Below are 24,975 nucleotides of genomic sequence, written 5' to 3'. Positions count from 1 at the left end.
GAAGCAGTTTGCAGAAAGTGGTGATAATATTAAAAGAACATTGGACAGATAATTGGGTTTGACAGTGAACTGAGATTGCACACAAAGTAATGTGTGGAGGAGAGGTGCTGGTTTGGTAAGTGGACAGTAATGTGTTTTAAAAATTAAGTGGTTTATAAAAACAAAACAAAACAAAAAAATTGCATCATATCCCTAAAACAAAACCTCCACCAGTTTGCTGATGCCTTGCTTGTTAATACACAAACAACATTAAATCAGTCTTTTACTCTCTGTTTGCAAGATAAACACAATCAGCTTCTCATATCTGTCTGACAGCATCCCACTCTGCCAGCTTTATGGAGGAGACAGCACAAAAGGAATACGAGTCAAGTGAGTCATGAAGTGCGAATGCGTGAGAGACAAAATGTGAGAGAGAGCGAGAGAGAGACTAAGGCTACCTTCAGCACCATCGAAGTGTAGGGAAACTTTTACTCCAGTGAAGGCTTACATTTTTCTGCCAGGGTGGCATGACGAGCTAAAACCTTCAGGTCTGAGCTGAAATCTGAGAGAGAAGAACAAGCAGATGAGTCAGCTGCACTAACAGAGTGGACAGCATATGAATATGATTTCAATAGAAATTCTCTGCTGTGGAGCTCTGCAGTCTGATCACTCAGTTTGACACGTTTGCAACTTTAGCACAATGTACTGTATGTCTAACCAAAGAAAAGGAAACGCTAACAAAAGGATAAGATTCATAAAGTCAGATGCACCTTCCTTTGTTTTTCAATCAGTTATTTATGTTTCTGATGATAAGCACGGAATGATATGTGGCAGATATGTTTTCTAATTATTACCTGAACTGGGCAAAACAGTTGACTTACAAAACACATAAGACCCTAAACTGCCACAATAATATTGCCTTACTACTTAAAGATTCAAAGCTCACCTAGAGGCGTCTGTTTAAACTTCCATTGCCTCTCAGGTGAGAGAAGCACTGAAGAACGAAATAGAAGATAGAGCCCTTTCTGTCTCGACTGGGGCTGTGATGCAGAGAGTGGCTCTCATTGATAATGCATCAGGAGAAGAAATCCATCAAGACCACATCCATTTAATGCATGGAGCAGACATTTATGCATGAAAGTGCCCGTGGCCTCTCGCTCTGAACCTGTGGGCAGGCTAAGTAGGGGCTGTCCTCTCCAGGTTGTCACCGAGTACAGTGGCTCAGGTCTCAGGGACACAGTGGCTCCCCTAGACATCGGTCCTGCCCGGTTCCAGACAAAAGGATGAAATATTCATGAAGTGTCTTTACCACAATGGTAGATTCAACATTGTTTAGTTATGGTGGCTTCCCCACCTTTTCTTCCTCACTCCGCTCCGCTCCTCCCCCCTCCACACACATCATCATATCTGCTGACCCACTTGATGGAGGTTTCAGGTGAAAACATAAACCCAGTGTGGAGTGATTACCGATTGTGCTTCTGCAGAGGAAGGACTGGCATTTCTTTCTCTTTGTTGTGCATCTGACCTTTGAAAATATCACAGATTAAATCTTTAATTATTTATGAAGGCTAGAGGCGGTGATGGGAGAAGAGAGTGGGAAGTTGCCACATATGATGGAGCATTCTTACTGTAAGAGAAAAGACTGACTTTTTAGTTGCACACGTAGCGCACAGTCATCCACTCTGGCACCCAATTTGCCAATCAGACTTTTTTTCGTTTGATGACAATGTCTTTTGTGTCATTTGCTCTGTCAGTGTGTAATCTGTCCTTTCAGATATTATGATGTAGATTTTAAATTCTACCTCTGACTTTGGACTCAAATAGGGACCGCGTCCTAACATGTGTTGCACACTGTTTATTGAACTTCAAAACAGCAATGCTCAGATCATCCTGGATCTTCATGTCACCCAGACTCATGCTGTAAACATTCCTGACACATTCACTTTTAAATAATCAAATAATCATGATGCGAAAAATAATAGAAAAACAAACAACAGAGAAAATAACTGTGTTATATGGGAAATAAAAGCATTTCCCAGGAGGATGGTTTAACCAGTGTTTGATATGCAAATTCTCTTTTTCATCGGATCCCCCAGTAAATGTCAGGAAGGGACACTGGGGAGGGGCTGAACATCTCAATTAAAGCGCGGTAACATGCATCATTCCAAACAACCCATGAAATGAAAGGCATCATTTAGATTGATTTACAGCATCAGTGAGAATAAATCAGAGCAGCAGCCTAATAATGCAACACTCCAGGGTGCATCTGCAAATTGCAGATAGGGATTCAGAATAGTATCTGCATAATGATGTTCCAGCTGATGAATTTGGTGATCAGTATTTGGGAAATGGCTACTGTCGCTCTGAAGTTAAACGCCGAGATGTTTCTGTTGGGGAAGAATGAGTATATGACTTCACCTCTCTATTGGCTGAATCATGCTTACAGTTTGTTTTCTTTGGACCAAACTGTGGTTAAAGGCAATAAAATGATTTGTCTGCACTCTCAATTAACCTTCTGCAGTGTTCATGCCAGTTAAGCACTTTCAGGGAGTTTGCAAATGTGCTCCTTGGCTTACTTGGCCTGTATTATATATTGAGAAGGCACTTGAGGTTGCCTCTCGGCAAATTTTAGTATTCTACGTTTTCCAAACATCCGGCGCTGCTGTCTGTCTATTGTCTCAGAATATCCATAACAGCTTGTGCTTGAAGGGCTCTCCTAATTAACTCATTTCCTGATGGTTCTGATTATATTTGGACTCACAACAAACTGAACCACAGATCCTTTGTTGTCTCTGAGAGGTGCTTTTTGAGACATTACTTGGATAGAAGAAAACACAAAAAAAATCTTACTGCAAGTACTTGTGGATAGTACTACTTACTCTCCTTATCCAGTACAAGTCAACACATAACCTTTCCTTTACCACCACCAGCAGCACCAAAATTAATGTGTTTTAGTGTGGTTCTCTCACATAATTTGATCTTTTTATTCAGTACTCTTATGTCTAAGAATTACTCACTTGGGGAGACGTTCTTTAAAAAATGACTCAGTGTACTTGGAAGAACATAGCAATAGCCCACAAAGTCTAATAAAATATATATATATATATATTTTTTTTTTTTTTTTCGAGACCACACATTAACTACAAGAGGACAGTACAAGTTATACAGCGGAGATCATACATGTACATGTATCCCATATGCAAAAGGGAAGAGTTAAATGCAATGCTGTTTGTAAATGTAGATTGGCAGGGTGAACACAGAACCCAAGTATTAATCTTACACTGTATGACAGTATCAAGGGTCATATTAACAACCCCCACTGGGAATGACCTAATTAACTGGCCAAGGAGAGGTGGTGATGTCAGACAGCCACAGCATGACGGCTCATATCACTGATGTCACTTCAGATTGCTCTGTTTGCCTTTTTATAGAGAATATTTTTGGATTACTCTGCAGCACCTGGAGGATGATGTAGACTTATGGTATATGCAGTTTATTTTCCACTGGATGTACTGGACATTGTGATCTTGAGCTGCACTTTACTGGTAACACTTTGATCTGATTTTTGCTTGGTCAGAATGTCCTGACACACTGTTGAGGCCACGGCCACCAGTTCTGGAATCTGGGACAGTCTTTGCTTGTTTCACTGCACAACATATTCTCCAGCATCGAACATGAATGCAAATGCAAGATGTTGAAGATTAAATGAATTACTTGGAATTTAAAAAAAGACTGCATTTAAGGATTTAGATGACCCAGTTTCCAGGCATCCATCCAGTGGCTTAGTTGCTCTGGAGGCTTCTGAATGTAGGATTTGTGAATTCACTATTCACTGTGTATGTATTTGTGTTTGTGTGTGCACATGTGCACAAATGTGTTGATGTCTGTTGTCTGTGCTTGTGTGCACACATGCAAATACTTTTTTGTGTAGCTTATATTCATCTTTTTTTTTTTTTTTTTTTGCTTGTGTCGGCTGGTACACATCCTTAGATCTCATCATAAAACAGTGACCTAGATATAATTAACCCCCTCAAACCAGCAGAAAATTGTATTTAAAAGTAGCACAGCGCCCATCAGTCTGCTCTGCATGTCAGCATGGAGCTGCTCCCTATGTTAAACTCGGGTTCCTAATAGAGGGAGATATCATAGACTTCCTGCAGTATGTCAAGGTGGTGGCACACAAGGCAAGTGCTCAGAGAAATGTAGTAGACAGGTGATGGAATAAATAAGCTTGTCTCGAGGCTGACTGGTACTTTTGCATGAAATACATAAATTTTAGAAAATGAAAGCTTCTCTTGTTGAAATGAGTATCCCCTGAGTATCACTTATTGAATAGCAGAGAAACAATTAATGCCCCATAATCCATGGCCTTTTCTTCTGTGGCAGCATTAAACAGAGGCGCCTGAGAGGAATTCAAATTTTATTTATTCTTGCTCAGATAGCCACTTGTAAGTCATCATAAGGTGTAATTTTCCGCTGGCTAAACAGCTTCCCTCATCTCCTTTGAGTTAAATGAGCACTCACATCACACATGGCTTTTAAGAATCTTCACCAGCGTGTAAGATCCTGATTACACTGTGCCTTTAATCTAATAATCTGATTTAATTTGACTGTTCACTTGTTCACGCACATCAGTGAGGGAATGCAGTATGTGTTCAATACATTTTCTTCAAAATGGCAGGGTGACTTATGGATGCTGCAGTTATTATGATAATAAATCAGCATTAACACATGTGTATTCTATCTGATCAGATCAGTCATGTTTTTCACACTTGCACGTGACTGAATTCCTCTGATGACCTCTTAGAAGATCAAGATCCTCTCAGTAGCTCATGCATGTATCTGATTGCATAAATTATGAGTTGGATCATCTGTTGCTCACATGTTCACAATATATGTCATGAAGTGGCTGCTTAGTCAGAAAAGGGGAAAATTAATTCAAGGACATGAAATGTTGATTGATATGATTACATGCGGAGAACTAATGCTACTTTGAAAAGGAAATGATCAGCTCCTCACAATGATTAATCACACTTAAGAAGGTAAAATTCACAGTATTTCAAGCAGCACTCTCAGTTGCTATTAGACATCTCAAATTCTCACTTAGCTTTCCACAACAAAGTGAAAATGAAAGTGGCCAGGGGGCTGATTGGCTCAATTATGAGAATATTGTTGTGTTAGGGATGTGTTGGTAGAAAAGGGCAGATTTTTACAAGCACACTATTATAATCAGGTCTTTTAACACGTTTCATTCAAAGTACTGAGATAAACTGAGAATTTTCTGTCCATGTACAGAATCTAACATAAATTGCATTGTGTTGAACTCAAGGTCAAAGCTGTGACTGTAATTTGTGATATGGTCATCCCCCTTCTAACATCATCCTGTGGCTGATGTTTCTAAGCACCAGGTTTAACAAATGCACTAAGTAGCAGATTTATCCTTTTTTGAAATAACAAAATAATGACTAACTCTGTCCATGCTTATGTCTTACAAGACAGCAATGTTTTGCAAAGAGCCTTTTTTTTCCTGCACAATGCGGCAGCACTGATGTATGGTTTCCTCACCCTCCCTATGGGAGGTGTGAACTAAGGGAAGGGTAGAGACAGGAGAAAGAGGAGGTGGAGAGCACAGAAGGCAGTAAACTTCAATAAGCGCAATGTCCTGATCCTCTTGTTCTGGAGATCAGGGTTTTCAGTTTAAGTAGAAGAAACGAAGCATTAATAATCCAATATTCATGATGTTCTGAATAGTATTTCTAATAGAGTGATTAGATGATGGCGTTATCACGCAGAGCTGCACACTGTGGTTATAGCAGGACCTCCACACACACTCATTAAGCCCGCTGATTTTGTTTGATGAATCAAGACAAGCTCGTCTGTAAGAGAGATGCAAATTGACAAACTGTATCTCCAGACACAGCTGCATGTTATGATATAGCTGAAAGATAAATATCCCGGCGCCCTGAGTCTGTTGGACTTTGTGGACAGTAAGAAGAAGAACACCCGTGCATCCTACAACAATTAAGTACTTGAATATATTTATCATAAAACATCTTTGCTCAATCCTCGTCAGAATGGCATCACTGCTGAGAATCCTACTGGCACACATTCCTACCCTGGGGCTTGGGGATTACATGTGCTGCGTACACGTTAAAGCCTCTAAACCCTCGCCTCTGCAGAGCTGATCTGACTGCACAATCATCCCCACTATTCGCAGCTCCACTCCACCGGCAATGAGGCCTCCATTCTCCCAGGAAGCCGGCTTCTTACTTCCAGATCAGCAGAGCTCTGCAGTGCCTGCGAAGGTCGCACCATGAGCAAATTTGTCAGCTTGCCTCCCAGTACACACTATCACCTGGGAGTTGACCCTCTAGCTCACCATCAGGTCATGGAGTCGGGCATTCTGACCGGAGTGAGGATTTTTCAAAAGGAATGAATCTATTTTTATGTATCAGTTTATTTTTAGTTGAAAAACAGGTCAGAAGAACAGTTTTGCTCATTGCACTTGAATTCCCACATACTTGGATTGGCACATTTGGCACATGTGCAAGCATACACACACACACACACACACACACACACACACACACACACACACACACACTCACTCACTCACACTGACACCCGCACCCACCCACACGTACACAAACACACAACACATCTGCAATTTCAAGGGGTGAATTGCGAACCTAGAGCCAAGGAATATCATGCAGGGCAGAGCATATTCAATTAGCCGCTGGCAGTTCTTCACCCTCACCTATCGTCATTGCATCACATTTCAATATTGCACAGAGGTGTGCCGCCAACGCACTGCTGACACATCAAAGGGCTGCGGCAAATCCACACTCCTCGGAGCCTCACAGCTATGTCACAGCCGTTCTTGGGGTAGGCCAGACAGGCGCAGGGAGAGGCCAGGCATGACTAAAGACCTTAGGAGACATATTAAAAAATGGGTTCTCTATTTCCCACTTCGATGAGTTAAAGTTGTCAGGCCAGCCTGTGGGTAGAGCTTGATGGTTTCCTGGTCCAGCATGGCTTGGTAACTCGGAGGGTTAAGAAGAGAGATGATCTGGATCATAAGATGTGCATGACAGGGTAGATGTGATGAATGAATTTTAAGTGCGGCGCTTCTTTGTGATCCTACTTCCCCCCTAAAGTTAGTTTTCTGAAAATTCTAGCTTAACTATGTTCTCTGTCGATGAAGTCTGTACCAAAGTACATTAGGACAGGTCTGGTGTAATCCAAGCAAGTAATCCATCCACACAGCACTGTAATGACACATAAGACCAAGACCAAGAAATTAATAATGACATCCTCCCAGTCTGTCTGGTGTAGATCGAGGCGACACAGGCAACGTGGATTCAGTGAGCTCTTCATCAGGATATACTATAATAGATACAACTTTATTTGCAGGAGTAGCAGCGAGCTGAAGTTAAAACAGTGCACTCATTTGTTGCTTCTGGGCTTGCCTCCTTCCCTCTGCACCATCACTTCCCCTCTCTCTCTTTCCTTTACTGTTGGCCAAATGAGCTGGGGCTCTAAATTGAATTCCATCTTCATGTATTTCTTCCAGAGGGCTCACTAATTAAGAATTTAATTATGGCTGAAAGCAAAACACAGGCAACCAAACCCGCTCATGTTTAAAACATCTTTGGACTTGCCATCACTCTCTCTCTCTCCCCCTGTTTGTCTTTGTCTCTGTGCTTCCTCCTGTAAGTGTGTTTTCTGAAAGTTCTGAGGTGAACTGAAGGTAAGAGATAATCAGAAGGGCCTTTACCAGAAATTCTCAAGAGTGAGCATGCAGTGTATGCATGAGGAAACAGTCAGGAGGATAGACAGTAGAAAAGATATTCAGTGCTTTGTTGATGTCATTAAAATTATAGACCTGTTAGCTTGGTCTAGAAACCCCCCCCCCACACACACACACACCCCTCAAATCATTTTAATGAACAATTGAACAAAAAGTACAACTTAATTAGCACCCTGCATTTTACTTGTTACTGAAAGTCAGTGTGATATTATACAATTGTGACACCGTATCCTCTTTTTTAGCACTTTGCACAAGGGGGGCCAGGTGGATTGTTCCCCTGCCCGGGGGCTCTCCACTCAGTTCATATACTGTACCTTGTCTCCCCCTGTCTCCATTACACAGACCCTCTCCTTTTGTCTCCATGGGCCCACCATCCAGCAGCTATTTGTCACAGCAGATGTTTCAGGGAACCATGACCTCCACGAGAGGTTGCTGGGGAATAGGAACTTGGCACCACTTCTGATTGGAACGTGCAGAACAGTGGGGGCATGGTCAAGGTGAGTAATACTTGCTCTTCTCAGGTCCTGAGGTCAGATAATCTCCCATGGCAATCAGGAAGGCAATAGAATGAGCATGAGGTTCCTGAGTGGGGCTGTCCAGACCCTGACATAGCAGTGATGGGGCCAAACTCACTCTCAGGGATGGTGCTTGATGTCTCCTCGCAAACTATCCCACACACTTGTTACGAGATAAGTTATTATGTCTACAGGGTCGTATCAAATGTGGCTCCAGAAATCTACCAATCTGGTAAAAATATAAAGATGTATGTCATTATAACCATAGCATAAATGGTTAAATTTGAACCTACTAATTACACCTAATATGTATTACAGATGGCCACATTCACTGAATTACAGACTTCTGTAGACAAGCAACAATATTCTGGCATTAAAAGCATGCTGATTTCTGTTCAGGAGTCAGGTAGCACTAATGAGCAACATGTTAGCAGGAAGGGGAATTATTAAAATGTGCAGGTAAACTGTCTGTGTGGAGAGGGACGTGAACAAAAGAACAAATTGGCTGAAATATCCTTTGAACCCTAAAACATTCTGAAGGTGTTCAAATGTGAAGGGGTGGATTTGGTTGGTTGGTTACAACAGATAGAGATGGGTGGAAAACAAAAAATGTCTTGGTAAGATGTTGGGCCATCATTAACTACCAAAGCAGTTTCAAAGCAGCTTCAAAGCAGATATTTCCTCCTTTGGTATTTTGATGATGATGATTATGATGATGGGGAAAAGCTACAAAATCAAAATGTTGAATGATTCACATCGTTTTCATTCTCATCACACAATTCAATGAACCACTAGTGCTGTGTATGAAAGAATCTGCATTCATTATCATACATCAGTTATTTTAAATTTTTCAACTATCCTTTAATTTGCATTTGTATGCATCAGATGACATTGTCATCCCCTAGAAGCTAGGTGGTAGAAGGGTACTGCCACTGAGAGCAGTGAATAATAACAATTCATAGTTTGTATCATGTCTTCTGTCAGTGTGTTTACAAGAATGCATATGCACACCATGATCACTGGATGATGTGATGCACATTTCTGCCAGTTGCAAAGTGTGTTAACAGTTGGTGACAGTAATGTGTGTGAAGAGTAGCACTGCACTAGCAAAGGTGATGAAGATGGTAAGCCAGTGTAAACGGTGCAGAGTTTGGAGCATTCAAAAACAAAAGCTTTGATTTATGAGAGAGGAAATGCCTTCAACATGTTCGCTAGACCGTCAACATACAGACACTGCATTTTGTTTTATGAGAAAAAAAAAACATGGTTGCTTATAATTAAAACTCCACTCGATGCCTTCAAAATGACCATCTCTCACTCTCTCTTTTTTTCACACACACACACACACACACACACACACACACACACATACACCTGCTGATTTGGCTGTGGCCGGCTGTCCTTGGAGATGGTTTGCACTGTCACCTCACACCTTGCAGGTCATGTGTTATTACAGTCCATTGTTGTGTTCCCAGAGCCACAAGTGAAATGATTTCCCACTAGCCTGTTGCATATAATTTTGCTTAAACTGGAGAGAGAGAGAGAGAGAGAGAGAGAGAGAGAAAGAGAAAGAGAAAGAGACAGGAAAGATATGGCAAAGTGCTGTGTACCATGTAACCATTATACAGTGCATAATAAGGCATGTTCACGCCATTGTTGCCTGTGCTTGGAAGGCATCTTAGTCTGCTGATTTAATATGTGCTCTGTGAAAGTACCTGTCATAAATCCTTTTTATAAACAGTGAAACTCTGTTTCTAATTAAAACTATGTGCTGCACCTGTAAAATAACTCAGTGGTCAGATTGTAATTTAATAGAGCAAAAACACAAGCTACAAGTGTAATTGCACTGAAGCTACATTAACAATAAGACCACACATTCAAAATGTCCAGGGACCAGGTAGCAGAGAAAATAATGAAATGCCATAGATACATATGTAGGGGAGCAAATGAGACAAGTGGTTATTGTTAGTGGTAAAGGTTTATGTATTAGAGGAGGAAAACACTAAATATGTTGAGGTGTATGAAGGAGAATTTTCAATGTGCATTAAATAGATATTCTGTTGTTGACTTTAAGTGTGACCCAGTGACAGAACGTAATGTTAATGACTGAGTTAAAGGCCTGAGTTGTATATATGCATCATTTTAGTTAATTAAAGAATTTCAATCATGCAGAGAAATTGTAACTATCCGTGCTTTATTAATTGATACGTGGCATGTAGTAACAACATTGTTGTAATGGGCCAGATCTGTTTTGCATCTCATATCATATTTTATTTTCCCACTTGTGTTTTTGTAACTGTATATCAGTCATAATATATTCAATCGCACTTGTATGCATTACATACTATTTGCATCACCTTTGTAACAACAATAATCATGATGAGCAGCCTGAGAACAGGAGGCTCAGATTAAATGCAGTGAGCAAGAAAACATATCAAGAAATCCTTTGATCTGCTATTACAAATAGAGCTAAATAGCAACATAGTGATGACTCAGACTGTCATATACATAACTATAAACAGTGAAGTTGCTTAGTGTACAAACCTAATATGATTAAAGCAAAACTCTCACTGTCCTCATAAGTGAATTACTGCCACGTCTGTGGCTAAAGTGTCATCATTTGCAGTCTCTAAGAGGCGAGGAATGTGGTGTGACGTATGATATCATACACATACTGTAATTCATTAAAGGATGCACTTGATGAATAATATTCTAACTTCCATAATGAAGATAATAAACAGCACTCATCCCTTTCTCCTCAAATTGCTATACACACATAAACTGGGGTTGTGTAATTAATATGTTCTGAAATCAGTAATTAATAGAAAGGTTGGCATGCACATAATTCTGTGATTTAATTGAATCTCAGAGTCAAATCACTCTGCTGTGAAACCACTTAGAATTTAAATTTGTTGTTTCAAGAGCTGTTGTTAGCGTTTTCATCTTCTTCTCCCTTATTTTGTCTGTCTCACTTTGGCTCAGGTTTTAATGAAGATTTCGAGGCTAGAACTGATGACGAGTCTATTTCCCTGGATTTGATTCAGCTGTTTCTCCATCTGGCATTGGAGCACCTGGGGTAAGCCTTCCTCCGTAAACTGCTTCTCCCCGCCATTTTTGTATGCTGTTTTTGTTCTCTTCTTCTTCTCCACTATCCTCTAGTTCTCAACCCTCTAATAATAAAACAAGATTTCTGGTGTACGTCAGCACCTATTTCCGAATAGGTTCAACAAAAATCTTGAATTCCAGAAAGTCTGAGTGGCAGAATATATTACATCCTAATCTATTTACATTGTTATTTTTACATTTTCTATAACTACTCGAAAGGTCTGTCTAACTTAAATGTTTGAGATTTTCCCAACACGACTGAACACTGATCCAACGACACTTGGAAAGTGAACAGCCTGAGAGACCAGATTTGATAACACAGTGCAGCACAGAGCTTCTCGGCTCTAATGAACACTACAGATGTGTCAAGCAGGGGAGGAGGGGTATGCCATCGGCAATGTAAACAGCAGCCAATTACCTGCCTGGATGATGATTCTTTACTCCTGCTTGTGCACACACGTGAAGAGGCCGGTGCATCTGCTGCGAGGCCTCAGTACACCAGTGTACTACACACACCAGAATCAACCACTGAACTGTCACTAGACATGCTGCATCTCAAGCATGTATTCCTTCATTGTTACTTTTTTCAGCTTGTATACAGTAGTTCATTAAGTTCTGGAGCAAATGTATGTCCATATGTTTTATATCGTTTTCACATAGTATGTTGTAATGTATATGTTTATTAAAATACTGAATAATGGTACACGTGAGACCCTGGAAGTAATATGTGGCATTGAGAACAGCATGCTCCACAAGAGTGATGGTGATCTGAGAAACAGACATTTAGTGGGTAGTTGCATTATAATTGATACTGTATGTCCACATGGCGTCATTATTAGGCAAGACAGACAAAGCAGGATTTAAACAGCAGTCAGGAGTCAAACAGGGAGAAGTGGAGAGAGAGAGAGAGAGAAAGACTTGCCATCTGGATGTTTCTTTATCTCAGCCTCAGGCAAGATGGGCTGATGTGAAGGGCTGCCCTGCTGTAATCTAGATGCTGTATAGTTTGGTTTTGTTCTTTATGTAAGAGTTACACAACAGATGCACTCAAGACACTTATTGCCTCCACATTTTAGAGCCTTCAGTTTTAATGCACCATTTATGAGAAGTTCCTTCTCTTAAAATATACTCCACACCACAAGTATGTGGACATTTTCTGTTTTTTGGGCTCTGTGCTTCAGCACATTCAATTTGAAATAAGATGATGAATAGTAGTAAATAGTACTACTAAACCGCCAAGTCGCAGCTTTGATTTGAGCTGGTCTACTTGTGTTAACTGTGTGAGAGCACGACTCAAACAAAATCATCGTATTTAATATTTTGTGGAAAATCCTCTGCAGTCAATGGCTGTCTGAAGTGTTTGACCCAGAGACCTCAGCAGACACTTCTTATCTTCCCTGGTGATGCTCGCCCAGGTTTTCACTGCAGCCTTCTTCAGCTCCTGCTTGTTGTGGGGTCTCTCTGCCTTTAGCCTGGCCTTCAGAAAGAGGAGCGCAGCTCAGCTGGACTGAGATCAGGTGATTGACTTGTCAAGGATATCCCTCCTCTTCACCCTGAAAAGCTCTTTGGTTGCTTTAGCTGTATGTGTAGGATTGTTGTCTTGGTGAATGATGAAATGCTGTCCAGTGTGATTTGAAGTATTAGGCTGAATGTGAGCACACAGAACAATCCCGTATACCTCTGCATTCATCCTGTTGCTTCTGTCAGCAGTGAAATCATCAATAAATGCCAGTGTGCCAGTGCCACTCACAGACATACATGCAAAACCACTACCTTTGATATCTCTCTGAAAGATTACAGCTTTTTTTCCACTTCATTATCATCCTCTTCAATCTCAGTCTAAATCTCAATCAACTCTGACCATGTGTGTGCTCTTTTGTGCAAAAATAATAGTCTTCAGATACAGAATATAGAAAAATGTGAAAGTATTCAAATATTTACAGTTTGGACTGTACCTGCAAAAAGTAAGCTCTTCTGCACCAAGTCATGTTCCTGATAAGTCAGATTCGGCATGCTGGTGTTGCTTGCTTTGATGACATACTAATGCATGCACCTTTCTCTTTGCCACATGTCTTTGGTCCTAAAGCTCTTACAACTATTGCAGTATTATCACTGAAGCCTTTGATGAAGTCATTTCTTGAGAATGGAAAGGAACATGGTTTCCTGTCACTGAAGAGAAAGAAGTAAATGTTTAAAAAAGAATGAGGAAATCAGATAATAACTTATTAATAAACAGTAACCCTGCCACTGGAGGGCTATACTATGAGCTCAGAGAAAAGATGTTCCAACAGGACTGAAGTCAGGCTCAGTCCCACAGCTAAAGTTGTGTAACAGGACATTCATGTACATCTTGCCCTCAGGTGCTACTCTTAATCCCTGTTTTCCTCTCAAAATAGCCCCCTGTACATGTTATATAGAATGAATAAACCAGAACAAACATTGTACCTTGATCACATGAGATGAAGAAGCAGAGATGAATGAATGCATGCGGCATGAACACTGTGCCTGTTTTCCAGCATGTAGTCATCTAGGGGCATAGCTTTCATTTGGTGTGGTCCTACAGTAATGCATGGTGACAGGTCTTAACTGAAGGTATCTCATTATACTGCGCTATAAAATAAAAGAAATCAGTGTTAGTGATGCCTGGCTTCCCACCAAAAGGGATCCAACGCTGCAGCAGTCTGCTCACTTTCACGTCCATGATACAATATGTTTAAAAATAGAGAATGTGACTGTTTTTATTAAGAGATATTACTGATGTATGCTCCTGAATTGAGTAAATAAGAACATCCTTATCAGAGTGGGCAGGGTGTTTGCCGAGATTCATCTCTTTGAATTCAGTCAGCTGTAAAAGTGGTATTCCTTCCCGCAAGCGGAAGTGGAGCGGAGTGGAGAAGTCAGCATGCTGTTGAGAGATATACTGTGGGACGGCTACAGTATCACTGACAGAAGGAACATGCCTCTGTGGAGTCCATAATCATATTTCACTGTGGAATGTGGCGATTCTGATATGATGTAAGTCTGTTTTGTGCTCTAGGCAGAACACAGGCACCATTGTCTCAAGGGTTTCTCAAGGCGGTCATACTTTATGATGCAGAAAGCCTAAATCTCATTACCTTTAAGTGCTATAATGCTGACATGCAAGTTGACAGTGCCTTTGCTGTGTGTGGAGCACAACGCGCCCAGATTTAAAGTGGCCTGACTTTATTCTGCGGGGACAAAAGCCAGCGCCCATCCAGGCCTCCCAGGGGTTTAAATTAGTCACACCCGTGTCTCTCTGTGGCCTCTGAAGCCCCCTCACTTCCACTGCATAGGGTTACACCATGTCTCTAGTGGCAGGGCTTACTTAAAGCCCAACCCACATACTGTACCAAGACATGAGCTATCTTTGAAAATAACCTTGAGAAAGTAGGGCTGGAGGGGAGGGTTTTGGTACACTTGATTTGTCTCCTCTATAATAAGACTACATGATTTCACCTCTCTTGAGAGGCTGTCACAGCGCAGTCAATGCTGAATGCTGGCTTCTAAAACTATTGGAAGACCAACAATGCATTTAATGGATTTGCTTAATGCTGTGCGGTTATGTAAGCTGTGTGTTACACAAAAATGAAAATGTGTGGGTGACAGTTAAAAAGTACACAACAGGAATGACATTTACTAAAAAAAAAAAAAAATAAGGCATATATTTGTGTTATACAACGCTGAAAGTGTGTGCTCTGCATCAGGAGGAAAGTTGTCAAGAGAAGCTCTTTAATAGGCCTGAGGGCGAATTGTTGTGTATCAGTAAGTCAGCACTCAATGTCCCTGCTGCCTTATGAAGACAGGAAAGAAACTAAGTTGTCTGAGATTGTGTGTACTCCTGTAGTCCTGTACACACAATCTCGCTTCATATGGTGCAAACACATTTGTGTTCATACAGTATGTGGTGCAGATGCATCCCTCTGAATACCAATCCCCCCTCCCCAAAACCCCACTGTACACACTTTCTTCTGTCTATCAGAGCTGCCCTGTGGCCAGCACTACTGTCAGCTCTGTGACGCCTGTCATGAAATATTCACCATACCATGAGTAATGTTCAGACTGCAAGGGGAGCTGTGCTTGACTATCCTGTTCCCAGATCAGACCTGGCTAAAAGAAGTCGCTGTTCACTTTGATCCTCTGCTGGGCCTCCTGACTAAAAACTGTCTCTCCCCATGCCAAGCAGGCTCCATGTATGCTGGACTTTTTCTGTCATACTATGCTGGCCTTTGGTCTTCCCATCTTACATCAACATTGACTAGTTCTTACCTTGTGTTAGATAAGTCCTGAATGGGTGAAGGAAAGGATAGATCAAGAGATAACAGGAAGGCAGAGTCTCAGCTTCAAGCATCTTTATTGTCATGGAAGCAACAGTGTATTAGCCCTGGTATCTTGTTGATGTACAACTCATCTTGCTGTTGCTGTGTAAATTTGCTAAAGAGGTGCCAAAGGAGCTGTTGATGATTATTGGCGGGGTACATACAGTATGTGAGAGACATGATGTTGGTTCAGGATCTTGGTTGTAAAGAGACCATAAATTAACAGAAACAAAGAACATCATCCCCCTCAGCAGCAGTGATTAATCTCACTTTGGGCTTTTAACTGTTGAGCCGGGTAGCAGTATGTTCCTAAGTCAAGCTGCATTTGCCTGGCCATTTATTCATTAGAGAGCCCTAAAGAACATCCGCAGACACCTCAATTGCTGCTGAAAAAAAAAAAGTCTCTTATGTTTTCCTCCTCATTAAATTCAGTACCAAATGGCACTTGTTGTGTCACATATTCGGCTTTCAGAGTGGAATCACTGAATAGAGAAAAACACTGTCTATTTTTGATGGACAGTGCAGTTAGATTTTTCTTTTCACTAGTGGGCCGTATGTCTTCTTAATTCTCACTGCACTCCTTTAAGGCTCTACAGTGGCAGTGTATCTGCTTCAGCTGTCTTAAAGGCATTTACCTGCCTACACACAGAGGATATGAATTGCTCTCTCTTTCTACTCAGTCACTGCAACTGTGTAACTGGGCTTTACACATGTGTGTCTTTACCCATTATTTCCAAGCTTTGTCCTGCTTTTTTTTTTAAAAAAGGACCTATTCTTAATACGAGGCTACATACATGAGGCTTTGCTCAAAACCAGAAGCCATCTGTCAAAAAGGAGCCAGGCTTTGGTTTTGTCCTACCTCAAGTCAGTGAGGTCATTAGTCTGTATTACATGCTCAGTGTCTTAATGGGCCACAGTTTATCCCTCCTGACTAAAAGCTTTTGGTTGTTGTTGTGCTTTAAAAACATTGTGAGGAGAAAGTCCTCCAAGGACAAACAGGGCCACCAGAGGCGTCACAGACAGTCCATTTGTTGTCCAAAATAGTGGCTTAATGAGATATAAGAAGGCCAGATGTACGTGTCCTTCAGTGTCTGATCTGAGAACATGTCCTCTGCCTTGTCAGTCCCCATTGGTAACTTGGTTGAAGTCTCCAAACTGATCAATAGAATGTGTTGGGATTAGTAGCTGTGCAATTCGGTATACTTTCTGACTTGGCACTAATCTTGACACTAATCTGTCGCTCTCTTGTTGTTATTTCTGCAGTTGTCAAGTGCCATGAAACTGACATTTCTTTTGTAGAAAGTACCAGTGTTCTCTATTTTTCACCCTAGATCGTTAGGAAGGAGAAAAGCTTTTTTAGAAATGACAAGAACTGTTCAGCTGCCTTGAAAGACAAAACTTTTAAAGAACATTGTGTCCTTGTTTTTTTTGGTTTTTTTAAAAACCCATAAGACGTGTGCTGTAGCTGTACTTGTGACTGAGTAAGTGGCTGATATTGACTTTGGAACAGAAATGTCAATGGAGACTGAAAGACAATGCTTTGCATACTTGTGACAAGCAAAAATACACTATGAGAGCATGAGGGTGGTTATTGAACCTGGCACTTAAGTCACTAGAGAACTGAGATGTTAGTGCAGCTCTTAACAGACCTCCTAATCAATGATGGACAAACACCACAAATTCTCAGCAGGGACTTTGCTCTGCTTCTGAAAAGGACATAGCAAGGACATCCTGTGGTCTCTCTCTGAACAGAAACAATAGATACCACTGACAATATAAAGCGCATTAATGATTAAAAAGCAAAACTGCTGCCATGTCATTTAAAGGACACATTTTCTAAATCTTTTAAAATCTTCTCCCAGCTTGAGAGTACAATTAAAACTCTATAGTGGCAGTAAGTTTGACTTGGTTTTTTAAAACTAATCTCAAATTAAAAAAAAGTTCTTTAATAGCACATAATTATGTAAGTGTCCTTATATTTGAATTGCTCTAATTGTACAGTTGAGTATTGAGCGTAATTTGGAGCAGTCCTGCTAGCATCAAGGGGCTAAAGTGTTGTTCTTTGAACACCTGCTGCCCTTGGGAGAAATAGGAAGCCTTCTCAGGAAAAAGTCTCCTAATAGAGCCAATTAACCAGCCTGACAAGTTCCCACAGTAATCACCACTGAAAGTAGATTGGGTAGCACTTGAGGCCAATCAAAGAGACGGGCAATCAGAAATTAAAAGACCATTAAGTTTTAGCCTTTACTTGGACTCATGGCCATTGCAGAGTGGATAGGAGAGAGATTTAATGTCTGCCAGTGAGGTACAGTTTTATGGGAAATGTTATAAAGAATGTTTTAGTCAGGTTTTCTGCTCAACAGTCAAAGTGTTTTTTAATCTCTCTGACAAGTTACAGAATAATTGTTGATTTGAAATGTATGTCCCGTACTAAAATGTTTTATGTATGATGGCAAACAAACTGATGTAGGCATACAACCATGTACACAGAGACACTCTAATAACAAAAATAAGGCAGCCGAGCAGATTTTCATTTTATTTCTTTTTTTACAATACATGAACAAAGCATAAAACAAGAAACAATAGGACAGATCTAACTGAAGGAGATAAAGATAACCAGGCAAACAATTGTCCTGATTTAGAGGCAAATGGAAATAATATCTGATCATAGATGTCTGGTGTGACTCAGACTGCTTTAAAAAGCTTTCCATCTATGTCTATTGTGATCTGTTACCTTACACCCTCCCCTCTGATCTCCCTGTGTTGCCACTTTTCATAAATCACTATCTATGGGTTGTTTTAAAGATATTCAGGCACAACTTTTATGAAATATTCTTGAATATGTTACACCAATATGCTATTCACATTTTATATAATGTAAAAAATAACACAATAACATTTCCCTTGTGGATATAAGTGTTACATGGTGATAGATCTGTCAGGAAGCAGGAGGAGAAACTTATACCCTTTTTACAGCGAAGTTAGCACGTATAAGCAGGTTTACCCTTCTGTTTGGACTGAGAGGATACAGGCACAACTACAGAGAGCAATGTCATCACATGCAGTTTCAGAGCACACACACAGACACAGATGCAGGAGACTGTTGTGCCTCATCCCCAGGTTGATGCTCCTGTAAATGTGTGTTTTCAAAAGTTACTGAGCGCAGCCCTGAGCTGAGCTCAGTCCCATCAGAAGGTGTAGCCACGATGTTTCTGCTTTAACAGCACTGTGCTGGGCAGGTGACAGGTCCGTTTGTATAAAAAGACCTGGATTTACTCAGCCATGCAGCTAATGTTTACTAGTGGCCACTCATGGTATTGCAGCAGAAAATCCCCCATAAAGCACTTTCCCCATGGAGCACAATTGTAAGGGAGCCACCTGTAAAACTGACACCTCCAGCTATAAACAATTATTATTCTTTGCATTTTATATTTTTAAGCCATGGGGTGATTTCATTTCATCATCATTCACTTGCAGATATTTCAGTGAATGACTAAAACACAGTTCTTCTTTTTCTGGTATTTTTTTGGCAAACAGCTTTTTGGTTCACTGCCTTCGTATGTGTGAGTGTCATTCACTCTCACTCACAGTCATATTCATTAGTTGCAAATAGATACGGTCAGTTCATCATTCACCAAAAAATGAGGACATTCAATGAACGGCGCTCATTCATTCACATTCATGCACAAAACTGACAGAGGTGATGTCATTCAGAAAAAAGGAGACTCTTCTGGGCTTTGGAAAAGTTTTAACCCCATGGCTTAAAAATATACAATACACAGAGTAATAATATTTATATTAATAATATTATGTTTACAGCTGGAGGTGTCCTGTCAACAGTTTGGTGGTGAAAATGCTTTTTGGGCCACAGGCATTTTTCACTGCAGTACTGCGAGTGGCCACTGGGAAAAAAACTTATAATACATCCATTATTACAGCAAGGAAAACGGGGGGAAATTAGCATGTTGACCCTGTTTTCATGTTTACAACACTGCTGATCAGTGCTGGTGTAGATTATTACCCAACTACTGCAGACCATTTGAGCCAGGAGTGCATGTCGATTGTTTCCTTTCACTTTCGCCAACAAAAGCCCGATGTTAGCAGGTGTTAGCAGGTTTTTCATCCAGTGTGAAAAGAGCTATACAGTTATAGAACGTAGCAGTACTTACATGCCCTCATCATTTAACTGGCATGAAAAAACATTTATAGCCTGACATACCATCTGTATCTGCTGACATACTAGAAATGTCATTTGTATTGATTTTTATGAAGTGCAGTTCTAATAAAGCAGGAGTGGTCACACAGAGCAACGAGCATGGCGGAGAGATCAGTATAGTAAAGAGAAGGGAGAAAAAATGCTCATGATATGAAGTACTAAAAGAAAACTCTGGCAAATCCATGGTGCCTTATGCTTCTTTAGACTAGCATGCAGTCCCAGCAGAGTATCACAGTTGCTGTGATCAAGGTCAGCTCTCATCCTCCAGACCTGATTTTCCTTGTCGGTATTCCAAGCACCTCAGAAGACGCTGGCAACGGTTTTTACTTGGCAGATACCTCCCTGACTTGATAGGGCACATGGAAGAGACGCTCTCTGAATAGTCGATTCTCCCATCCTGTGGTCAGCATTCTACATGCGTCCCTTGGAGCTAAACGCTCTTCCTCTACTCTCCTTTTAAGCCCTCTGACAGGAAGGATGCGATATTGCACCTGGCGTCTTTCAGAGCTCCCTCCCCCCTCTGCCTCTGCCTCCTCATGGAACTGTTCCACTGCTCCACACTAATTGTTCATTCCTTCTCTCCCTCTTATTCCACTCTGACACCTCCTCCCTGTAGAACTCCTGTGCTCATGCCATGAGAAAAGAGGACAACTCGTTATTCAAACTGTTAAACAGATGAGTTCATAAGCAAGAACAGCTCTGCACCCTGGGATACAGAAACACTGACAACCCGCTATAAATCCTTTTCGATCTGGACAGAGTTTCAGTGCCGCAGACCTTTCTGACGCTTGAATGGTAAACGTAACATCCTGCTGCTCAGCCTCAATAAGTCTGTGCTGTTTAATGAAGCCCAACCAGCACGAATAACCTGGCAAAAGATTTCAATCAAACTCCATCTTCCTGTCTAATGACTCCCTGTGGGACTTCCAGGTCCTGGCCTGATGCACCTCAACTGCAACACTGGCTTTTCTAATAATCATCCTGGGCCCAAATATGAAATAGCAAACTGTACTAATTAAAGAACACTAAATCAGAAAAACACACAAGCATAATAAAGTTGAGCTACAGATCATTTCAGTTTCTGATCGAAAGCAGGTCATGCTGTTATTAACGCTCTGATCATAGTACAGTGAAGTGTTCTTTTAATAGCAGTGCACTGTAAGAAATATATTGTGTGCATTGTAGTGTATATTGAATATCCTTTTTAAGGACTGTAATCAGTTATTATTGATTATCGAAAGAAAATTGGGATCATATATTGTGATCTAGAGCAGCACATGTTTGAATTATTACAGAGGTATTCCTGCTCACTCAGTAATCCCAAATAAATATTTCAAACTAGACATTTTAATTGCTGACATAAAAAAATCAACTGTCTTGGAAAGATTTTCCACCTTAACCAACAGAACCATCTTAAAAAAACTGTACTGCCGCACAGCATCATCATCTTATTTAGTTGAATAGCTATGACAGTACAGACAGAAAATACATGATCCAATAAAAACATTAGGTCCAAGCAATATTCTGTTTATAATCCTTTTCAGTCAGTGCTAAACATGTACACCCAGCATTTACAGCCAAGTATACAACACAACTTTTTCATCTGTGCCTATAGATAATGAGCTAAATAATTTGAATTATGCTCAAATGTTGCACAGACAATGTTTTTCATTATGTATAGCAGTGCCACAAGCACTGCATAAGCACAAGCATTGTTCAACTGATGTACTACTCCAGCTCCCAAGCACAATACACATCAACCTTTGTGAAGATAAATGTAATTTTCAAGTGATCTCTAATATGTGGGTCTCATGCTTGCATAGAGCAGATGGACAGTTAATTCAGGGTTTAATTCACAGTATATACTGTACCTGATTCCTTCCTTTGCTTGTACTCTTTCTCTCATCTCTTCTGGGTCGAAGCTGATTAAATCTGTCTCTACTATCAGTTCCTCCATTGCTCGAACCAGGTGCAAACATAGAATTTGCGGAAAATGAATTAATTAAGCAGCAAAAAAAACTTTAGTTGCAATCTTCTGATTACTTTTTAAAGAATTTCTGTTGATTTTTTGTGATCCACCAGTCACATATGAGAGTGATTAGGGATCTATTATAACATGGCCTGTCAGAGCTCAGACTATACATGTGTGCAGTGGATTGGTGGTGATTCTCCAGCATGCAACCTGGCCTTGTCGTGTGGCGAGGGGGTGTGCAGGAAAGGAGCGGGCAGATTAAAGCAGCTTTGTCTGTGCGTAAGTGGATTATCAGCAGGTAGAGTGCTCCCTGTGTTTCTGCAGCGATTGTGTTAGTACACTTCCTGCCTGGCCACAGAGAGGACCATCTGCCATTTAGCTCTGATGGATGGTCCCAAGCAGACGTCAGTCTCCTCTACGCAGAACACCTGCTGAATCCTGATCAGACTGTTGGCTCATATTAGTAAAGCCCATCACTTTGACATGATAGCATCCGCGTCTTGCTGCTGAGGTTCAAACACCCATGCACATACACACATGCTCGTACACACACAAAAGTGTAAAACAAGGTAAACAGATTTGGGTGCTTAACCAATGTGGCTTTGTTCCAATGCATACTACTCCAAGTAGACATATAAACAGACCTCATTATAGGTTGCGTGTCCATAGCTCATTATATTGGTGAACAGACTGTAATATTTTGACTGGCATCAAATGAACATAGCTGTGCCAATTTCTAACAGGATTGTGTGTCTTGAAGCATAAGCTCACCCAGTGACAAAGTACAGTATGTCTTCTTCTTGCACATAAGAGAGAAGAGAGGGAAACAGGGGCGCAGACAAGAAAAGAAAAGCAGAAGATAGAAGAGGGAAATAAATACAAGATGTAGTATACTGAGAGAAACCTCACTATAAAGAACAAATATCCAACAAACAAATATCCAAATGTACAAAGGATATCAAAATCATCCTGTAACCCTGTGGACCAAACCAGTGGATCATTCAGACATTAGACACTAGAAACTTGAGAAGGGGAAGAGATAACGTCCTTTCATGTGACAAGTTGGGAGACATAAATGAAAAGAGAAATTGTATCCATACATAATAATAGAGGAGAGAAAATCTTTGTGCAAAGATCCTTCGATGATAAAAAGATGCGTCCTGTTGTCAAGTGACCAACAACAACTGTGACAGGTGCAAAACAGAAACAGAGAATTGTGGAAATTATATGTAGTAAAACTGGTTCATTTGAATATTGAAATGCAGTATGTTACAGTAAATACCACATGACGGCTTATCATTTAAACATCCAAAAATATACATATGAAAACATAACTGACACATTTTGCTTTTCTGGGCTTACTTGTAATTGCATCTATAAATTCCACTAGTACCAGTGCAGATTTTTGTTATGGTATATCATATAGCTGAGGCTTGTCTTTCTGCATGCACTGTGTTGAAGGTTCTGTCATACAGATACGTGTGTCAGTAGATAACAGTGAAAGCTCTCAGGCTGCATCTGAATCAGTATCACCATGACACACTGGTTTATCTTTTAATATTACCTATTCTACCATTGTCACACTGATTGCCATCTCCCAGATTACCTTATATATAATGCATTTCCAGCTCAGCTTGCTCTTTAAGTGTATTATTTCTTTTTTCTATCATCCACAGCAGGTGGATGATTTTCCATTAAGACATTTATACACTTACCACCAATTATATGTGTGGTCAGTCAGTGTCAGTCACAGAACAAAAACCTGTTTTGTTGCAGGGTGAGGGCTATTGACCATGTCAGTGTGGCAGGCATGCTTTCAGCCAGATCAGAGGCCCTGATAGCCACCAAAAGACAGCCAGTAGAAAGACCCTGTCTCCTGACAACCATCTCCTGCCACTCATCACTTCTATCTCATCAAGCCTGCCAAGAAATAATGTGGAATATAGCTAACGCAGGGAAAACAGAGCTGTGTCCTTTGTGGCACACATGACATTGGCTGACAGTATTGTTTTGTCACAAATGCCTCAATAATTTAATGTATGTGCATTTTGAGGTTAATTACAGTTTGATGCACAGCTCTGATTTGATCATATATTACTGTTGCCTTTCACATTATGAAAAATGAAACTCTATCAGTTTGATGTGATACACATTACAAATGTAATTCTTGCTGAAATTTCAGTATGAGGAACTGAATGGAAAAACAGATTCAAATTTTACAGTGATAATAGTAGTGAGTATATCTGTTGACTAAGGATTATAAAGAAACTTTCTTTTATGTATTGATTATTAATCGTTAGTTGTATGAAAATATTTCAGATTTAGTGAAATTAAAGATGAAACCAAGCATGTTTAAACAGATATTCTTTATATATATACATTTGATCACAGATGTATCTGAAGTCAGATTTAGGAAGCAGAGAAAGTCCATAATTGGTCAGACAGCAAAAGTCGGCACTGAGAAAGCCCATCAGACCAGAGCAGCTGTCAAAAGGTAATGGATTATCTGTGTCTTTGGATGTAGGACTCAAAACACAGACACCCTCAAGTCAAGGTGATCCCTGTTATGTGGAATTTTGGATTCAGTCACTTGTCACATGTCTGACAACTAAACACTCACCTCATAGTGTTCAGTTGTTGAACATGTCTGAAGGTGCTGAACATGTTAGTCATCAGTTAGAGTATCTGCTGTGCTGATTTACTCTAGTACAGCTGACCGGGAGTTAAAGTGCAGACTCCTCGATCTTTCAGTGCTGCAGCTCACAGTGATGAACTCTAAAGCTTTCTTGTTCTCTGCATTGGGAGATGTTTTGTAAAGTCCTTCAGAAAAACAAAAAAAGTCATAAGTCTGTGAGGACAGGAATATCTAGACATTGATTTTAGCTTTCTGAGCATCAGCGAGTGACTTGCCATCATCCAGCACGTGTGATATGAATTACACCGTTCTGGTGGGAGTGTGAGCAGTAAACACTACCATCAATCAAACTAAATAAGACAGGCAATGCAACAGCTTATGGCATAATATGGATGCAGATGAGAGG

At 40.5% G+C, this 24,975-nt stretch overlaps 1 long non-coding RNA gene across 7 annotated transcripts in view; it reads left to right on the top strand.

Moving 5' to 3' along the window:
* Positions 1 to 24,975, top strand: part of LOC139623167 (uncharacterized) — a 166,825-nt gene that overhangs the window by 14,671 nt on the left and 127,179 nt on the right. For all 7 annotated transcript variants that reach the window (XR_011691437.1, XR_011691438.1, XR_011691436.1 and 4 more), the window contains exons 4-5: positions 8,132 to 8,286; positions 11,287 to 11,380. This is a non-coding gene — a long non-coding RNA (uncharacterized lncRNA). The remainder of the gene's footprint in view (positions 1 to 8,131; positions 8,287 to 11,286; positions 11,381 to 24,975) is intronic.

The sequence above is a fragment of the Trachinotus anak genome, unplaced genomic scaffold, assembly GCF_046630095.1.
Source record: "Trachinotus anak isolate AG129_WGS33_773 ecotype Australia unplaced genomic scaffold, CSIRO_AGI_Tana_v1 ptg000007l, whole genome shotgun sequence".
NCBI lineage: Eukaryota > Metazoa > Chordata > Actinopteri > Carangiformes > Carangidae > Trachinotus > Trachinotus anak.
This window is presented reverse-complemented; position numbering and strand designations above follow the sequence as displayed.